This window comes from Archocentrus centrarchus, chromosome 11 (assembly GCF_007364275.1).
Source record: "Archocentrus centrarchus isolate MPI-CPG fArcCen1 chromosome 11, fArcCen1, whole genome shotgun sequence".
Taxonomy (NCBI): domain Eukaryota; kingdom Metazoa; phylum Chordata; class Actinopteri; order Cichliformes; family Cichlidae; genus Archocentrus; species Archocentrus centrarchus.
This window is the reverse complement of record NC_044356.1, coordinates 1,910,870-1,918,680: the sequence shown is the minus strand read 5'-3', so window position 1 is coordinate 1,918,680 and position 7,811 is coordinate 1,910,870. Positions and strand designations below refer to the sequence as shown.

Sequence of the window (7,811 nt, the reverse complement as noted above, 5' to 3'; positions counted from 1 at the left end):
GACACTAGGAAAAATGGTGAGGCAGCGACCACTGCAACAGTTCCTCTGAGCCGGCTACAGGCACCAACCAGGTGTAGACAGGTTCTCGAGAGCACCAGAACAAACTTCTTACAGTCGCCTTCAACTTTACCAGCCTCCTGCTCCGTCTCCCACGGGAACGGTGGCGCTTTCTTCGGGAAGGGGCCAGAGCGCAGAGAAGGTATTCGGGAACCTCCGACAGAACCGGAGGCAAAGTTTCTTGGTTACCATACGTAAATTTTGTCTCAGCCAGGGGTCAAAGATCCAGAAGAGTTTGGCGATCGTAGACCAGTAGAGCGCTGATAGAAACATTTTGAAAAACTAGCGTCGATAATAACACGAACGCAAACAGACAAGATAGTGACAGACGGCAAGCCACACACACCGGCGCCATCTTTCAACTCAAGCAGGTTCAAGCAGGTAGTGCTGAACTTTGACATCAGCCTGGTATACAGTAATCCCTCACTTATCGCAGGTGTTACGTTCCAGGACCACCCGCAATAAGTGAAAATCCACGAAGTAGGGACCCTATATTTATTTTAATACTTATACATTATTTTAGTAGTTATACACTATTTTAAGTTTTTATAAACTCTCCCCACACACTTATACACCAAATATATACATTACTGTACAACACGTACTACGCATGTGAAGAACGAGTACCGCAAAAACCCGTGAAACAGTGAAAATACCGCAATAAATATTTTACACTAATACTGATTGAAAACCCGCGAAACAGCGAGTCCACGAAAAGCGAACCGCGAAGTAGCGAGGGATTACTGTAATAGAATAGAATGTCTTTATTGTCATTATACAGGATGTACAATGAGAGGGCCACTCCTGTTCAGTGCCATGCAATAGAAAGCCAAACTTTCTAAAATATAAAAATAAAATAGAACTTCTACAAATATACAGAAAAAAAATTACAAAAAATACAGACAATAAGAGAATGTATAAAAATTAGGGGTGGGACTTTAACGCATTAATTTCGATTAATTAATTATGGGGAAAATAACGAATTAAAAATTTTAACGCACTTTGCACCGTGGAACGTTTCTCAGTGCACGAGTTCCAGGCATACCGATTATATCGTAGCACGATGTCAAAAATTCAGGGGCCGCATCCTTCGAAGGACCCGGCCCACGGTCCTTTGCAGCCCACGAAGACCGCAAAGGCCGGAAGTGAGCGGCTGTGAAATTGGACGGTCTAGCCTTCATATCAGCGTTGCCTGCCCCCACCTCTGCGTAGCTCGTGTCGCCAGCAACCCTGAGTGCGAAGCACAGCTGTGGAAAAGCAGCTGGTTAAACAGAGAACGAACTTTTTCTCCTTTTTGTGGTTTAAGTCTTTAATTCAAAATAAGCTGTTAAAACAAGCGTAACACATTTCAACATCAAGGAATACAGCTGAGTGAATGATTAATTTCCAACTATATTAAGTGAGACATTAAACTAAACAAAATTTTGAAGTTTAAGCTTTTGTATACTGATTCATTCGTCAACCAAACTTAAATTAATATTTATCATGTTAAATATTTAAATGTGATTAAAATGTGATTAATTTCGATTAATTAATTACAAAGCTCCTAATTAATTCGATTATTTTTTTTAATCGAGTCCCACCCCTAATAAAAATATATATGTTGTAAAAAAATAAAATAAGTATATAAATATAAAAATGAAGATGGTGAGTATCGCACTAGTGAATGAACATTGCACTAGTGGATGAATATAGGAGTAATAGATATTCAGTATAAATGATTTAATATTGCACAGAGATGTGGGTATTGCACAGTTAGAGTGGGCGAGTGTGTGAGTTCAGGGTGGTGATTGCTCTGGTGAAGAAACTGTTCTTGAGTCTGTTTGTTCTGGCTTTGGGGGGGGCAGAGCAGAAGTTCCTTCGCGAGTGACACACTCAGGTCTCCTGCTGTCACATCACAGCCTCGTCTAGTACCGTCCCCGTGAATGTTTCCAGGTCCTCATGTTCAAATAAGTCCCAGTCTGTGTATGCAAAGCAGTCCTGTAGGTGTTTTGGAGCTGATTGCCCTCTCATGTAGCATAAATGAAATCTCTGGTCATAAGCAGTGTTTTTGAGCTGTGCTGTGTTGTTGAAATTGAGCAGAGTAACATGAAACACAATTAGTTAATCTCTATTTTAATTGAGATAGTCTGTAACAAGCAGACCGACATTAAACGTAGCGGTGAATGTTTTAACCTGTTAACTGGCCGAACCAAAATCATATGTAAAAACTACACCCTCTGGTTATTATTGGCTCCAGAAAACCCATGTCGTTCTCCGTTAACTGGCCGTGTGGTGTCCTCTGTGATGTAGTGCGTTTTATATGAAAGGCTTAGACCCTCCCATTTTGATTGACACCTCATTCGGCCAATCATATTAAGAAATGGGTTTTTCAGAGCCAATAATAACCTGGGGGTGACACGTAGCGGTTGAGTTTGGTGCAGCCAGTTACATGATTGGCCGAACGAGGTGTCAATCAAAATAGAAGGGTCTAGCCTGCCATATAAAATGCACTGCATCCGTTCTGCTTACGGGACGTGGTTGTCCTCGATCTCTGAGGAGAGAGAAGCTAGAGATTTGAGGCGCCAGCATAGCACGAACAGTTCAAAAACAATTTGAAATTAAAGAAAAAAAAAGCAATTAACTGATTACGTTGTGTTTTAGACTGCTTATTGCTAGCAGATTTATTCTGACCCAGCCGTGATCGGTTCTGAATGCCGGCTTTACAGCAGACAGCCGCTCCAACTTTTTCCGGTACTGCATACCGGCTCAGAATCTTTCAGTGGTACGCAGTACCGGACCGTACCGGCTTACTTTCACCCCTGGTTGTTACACCAGTCCTCGGGCATGTAAATACAGAGACCCCTTCCCCTACTCTCACCGGAGTCCTTTGTCCAATCCCAGCGTAGCAGAGTGTGGCCTGCTAACTGCAAGCTAGCACTGGGGATCTGCGGGTGAAGCCAGGTCTCGGTGATAATCATTCCACAACAGTCATGAACATAGCCATTTCCAGCCAGCTGTAACTCTAGGTTGTCCGTTTTATTCACCATGGATCTGGCGTTGGAGAGATACAGGCTCGGCAGAGGAGGCCTGTGTGGTTGGCATTTTAGCTTCAGCATGAGGCCGGACCTGCAGCCCCGCTTCTGCTTCCTTTCCCTCTGCCGTCGGTGGCTCCTTCCAGACCCGATAACAATCCATGGAGCACCTGGTGGTCTTGCTATGTCGTCTGGGATGTTATGAGTGTAGTGAAAATCACTCAATACTGATATCTTGTGCTGGTAGCCAATGTCCACAAGATCCTGGCGTGTGTAGCAGTTGTTTGCAGAGACAAATGCACAAAAACTAACAAATAAGAAATACAAAACTTACAAAAATTAGCACCAAAAAAAAGAGCCGTGAGCCGCTGCGTCTGTGTATGCTGCCATCTTGGATTCTGATGGTGCTGAGAGAGGGGTTCAGGAGGCACTTGCAGGCTGTCAAAGCAGAGCGCAACTGTCTCTTCCTTGAAAGGAATAAAGCTCTTATTATGGAAGCTGATTATGTGGGCCTTGTCTTTTGGTAATTGATAGAACTCCTGGAATTTTTCCAACATTTACCCCACTGTGTATGCCGAAGCTCTCAGAACAGCTACCATTGAACTATATATGCCCCCCCATCATGTTTTCAACGTAGGACTTTATCATGTTCTTGAACCTAGGTGGGCACCCTATCTGAGGTAGAATCTGAAAGAGGTCTTCTCTGTTTATACTCAACAGGAATAATGCCTCTGTAGTTGTTGCAATTGCTCTGGTCAAATTTGTTGTTGTTTAGGGTGATGATCTTGGCCTCATGCATGGTATGGCACCTACCTGTCAGCACTGGCAAAGGTTGGAGTAAGGTGGTCTTGCGCTGCTTCAGGAGGTCTGGTGGTTTGCCAACAGATTCCAGGGTAGGTTCCTTGCGCAGCTGGTTCATTGCTGGCAAGTCTTCAATGGCTTCCAGTTTTGAGGCAGAAACCGTTTGTTCTAAAGTGCTATACTCATCTTTTCATCTGCTTGATCTTGTCTGAGATGACCTCCCCATTTGTGGTCTTGAGAGGTGCGATCTTGCTTTGGGTGGGTCCATGCGCTTTTTGATGCCAACATATATCCCCCTGATGTTCCATCCAGTATTTGTTTGCACAGAGTCTGACCGGCAGTTGAACCTTGCTCCTGGTAACTCAGAAAGATCAATTCGAGAGAAAGAGTCTAAATAAATATCAGCAGTAGTGATAGTATCTGTACACAAAGATATGTCTGTGAGATGGCTGTGAATACTTTTTTCTCCGATAGTTAAAATTTTATTTCTGAAGAAATTCATGAAGTCGTTACTAGTTAAAGTTTAATTATTACTCGGCTCAATGGATCTCTGACTCTTTGTCAGCCTGGCTACAGTGTTCAAAAGAAACCTGGGGTTGTTCTTATTTTCTTCCATCAGTGATAAACAGTAAGATGTCCTAGTTTTGTGGAAGGCTTTTTTATAGAGCAACAGACTCTTTTTCCAGGCAAACTGAAGAGCATTTAAATTAAAAACTTTATTGAAGTAGTGAGATGCCATTTCCTCTCCAGCTTATGGGTTATCTGCTTTAAGCTGTGCGTTTGGGAGTTAAACCAGGGAGTCAGGCACTTCTGATAAGAGGCTTTCTTTTAAGAGGAGCCACAGTATCCAACGCCATATGAAGTGAGGATGTGAAACTACTGACAAGATAATCTACCTCTGTGGGAGCAGAGTTTAGGTAGCTGCCCTGCACTGTGTTGTCACATGGCACTGAATATAACGGTGGAGGAATTATATCCTTGAATTTGGTTACAACACTTTCAGAAAGACTTCTACTGTGATGATATTTATTCCCCACTGCTGCGTAATCAATTATTGGAAAATCAAATATTATTAAGAAATGATCAGACAGGAGGGGGTTTTCAGGGAATACTGTTAAGACTTCAGTTTATATGTCAGAACAACTGGAGTGTGATTAAAGTGGTGGGTCGGCTCATTTACATTTTGAGAGATGCCAAGTCTAATAATAGGTTGAATGCAGTGTTGAGGCTGTCATTTTCAGCACCTACATAGATGTTAAAATCACGCACTATAATTATTTTATCTGAACTGAGCACTAAATCAGATAAAAAGTCTGAGAAATCAGACAGAAACTCTGAATAAGGACCAGGTGGGTGATAGACAGTAACAAATAAAACAGGTTTTTGATTTTTCCAATTAGGGTGGACAAGGCTAAGAGACAGAGTTTCAAATGAATTCAAATGCTGTCTGGATTTTTGGTTGATTAATAAGAGGGGACAATTAAATGATTCATTGGTGACTTAACAAAGAGAAACATTCCTCTGAAAATTGTCAGGTACAACCGCTGGACTGAAAATGAGTGAAATAGCAGCCATTGTCCAAAGAAAAATTTGAAAGACCTTAAGAAAGCTGCAGAATTAATGCTCAAAATTACTTTTAAAATTATAATAAAATCTGGCTCCTTGGAAGCAATATAAAGATGTAAAGGGTGGTTTAAGGTTTTTGCAAAGTGCTGTATGTTAGTTGCATTTGTTTGTTTGATCTGCTTAAGTGCAAACAAATATTTACAGTAACAAAACAAAAAACACTAAGACCTCCTCTCGCTTTCCTCAGGAAACAAAATCTACTATCACATAAGCACAGAATGGTTGCTCATCCAGTTTCACTCCCTGTCTGGTCAGTAACTGATGTCATCATACTGACTTTGTGTGGGTATAAAAACTGGCTGGTTTAAAAAGCAAACATTTTAATTCTGTGAGCATCACAGATTCTGGCACTGAAGTGAAGACAAGTCAACACAGGACAAAACATGTAAGTTTTTCCATTCTTTTACCAATTTTTACAATGTCTTTATTCCATTACAACATTAAAAAAAAAAAAGTCACATACTGGTTAACATGGAATGATTTCTGTGCTATTTAGTTCTGAAAAACAAAAAATGCTCCAGAAAAACTTTGTTTTTTTTACAGCTTGAATAATAAAGTCTAAAGCAAAACTATGGAAAACTTACTGAAAGAATGTACAACTGCGTTATGGCAGAAACAGTGTAGATGGTAACAATAATTTAAATACTAACATTTGCTTTTTTGAAAAATACAAAATCCTGTTCATAATCCAATAAAAAATATTTTAAAATACGAAAACAATTTTTGTAATTTTTGTAAATTAAGCAAAGGCCACTGTACCTGTATATTTTTTAACCTCCTTTATCGATTATATTGAGAGTTTCATTCAATGACCTCTTTTATTTTATTTCTTTTCACTTTTTTATTTTTCACTTTAACTGTTGTGAAATTGTGAATTTACCAGCCTTTGGGATAAATAAAGGATATCTAATTCTTTTTTATTATCATGTATAGGTAGGATTAATACAGATTTTGTGACACACATCTAAATTTGAAATCAAACAATAATTAGTCATTTTATTTTTAAAACATTAAAGCACCTTTCCACAATGATGACCAAGACCTGCATCATCCTTCTTCTGTTTGTGGGTAAGTTTGAACAAATGACTACAAATTATACTGGATTCAGGAGATGGATTTGAAATGTGGTATTAATATCTGAATGTAAAATTAATCCATCAATACCACAGGAACAGGGGTAAAAACCTCCACAGGAACAAATACCACAGAAACAGGAGCAACAACCTCCACAGGAGCAAATACCACAGAAACAGGAGCAACAACCTCCACAGGAGCAAATACCACAGAAACAGGAGCAACAACCTCCACGGGAGCAATACCACAGCAACAGGGGCAACAACCTCCACAGGAGCAAATACCACAGAAGCAGGAGTAACAACCTCCACAGGAGCAAATACCACAGCAACAGGGGCAACAACCTCCACAGGAGCAAATACCACAGCAACAGGGGCAACAACCTCCACAGGAGCAAATACCACAGCAACAGGGGCAACAACCTCCACAGGAGCATATACCACAGCAACAGGGGCAACAATCTCACTAGCCAATACAGTCATTAAAATAAGCTTAATTTCTCTCACAGTGACCATCATAGCTGATGCTCTTCTTTAAAGAGCAACGTGTGTTATTGTTCATGGGGTATACAGATTATTCACATTTCTTACTCATTATATCATTCCCAGTCTTATTGTGTATTTATCTGTATATTTTTCATGTTACATCAAAGTAAGGAATTGTCCACAAAGGCAAGGAATGACAAATAAAAGTGTGATCTATATTTCCTCTCATTATTCAGCAACAGTGGCAAATGTATCTTATATTCTCATAACTTCTGCATAGGTGTAAATTACCTTTTTTGCTGTGTACATGCTCAAAAGGATGCCCGAATTAGATGAACTATACTGGAGAGGGACATTCTTTAAATGAAATGTTCAAGATAGAAGGGAAATTGTTTTTTTTTTAAATAGCAAATTCTTGTAACTGTTGGATGTTTTGTAAGATTGGAAAAAGTGGTCACACTTAATCTGATTTATGAGAGAATGTTAACTTCTTAACAATAAATTATAGTAATAACTCAATTTTTTCCTGATTCTGTTTAATCCAGTAGTTGTCATGCTGCATTATTTTGGATTAAATATATTGGTGTTTTAAAATGTTAAGGATGTGTAACAACAACATTCAGACACAACAAAATTCATCAACCTGCTTTTGTGTTTTCACTTGTAACCCTGGTTGGTGCCTGTCGTGGGTAATCCCCAAACCAGAAACGAGAGGTGAAGGGAGGCATCAAGCTGTAGGAGGAGTCCTATCAGG

General features: G+C 39.9%; 1 long non-coding RNA gene across 1 annotated transcript; it reads left to right on the top strand.

The window, feature by feature from the left end:
- The first annotated feature begins 5,748 nt into the window (after positions 1-5,748).
- LOC115788360 (uncharacterized) lies at positions 5,749-7,498 on the top strand. The gene is made up of 3 exons (XR_004020580.1): positions 5,749-5,883; positions 6,515-6,566; positions 6,668-7,498. It is a non-coding gene; the product is annotated as an uncharacterized LOC115788360 (long non-coding RNA).
- Positions 7,499-7,811: the final 313 nt, after the last annotated feature.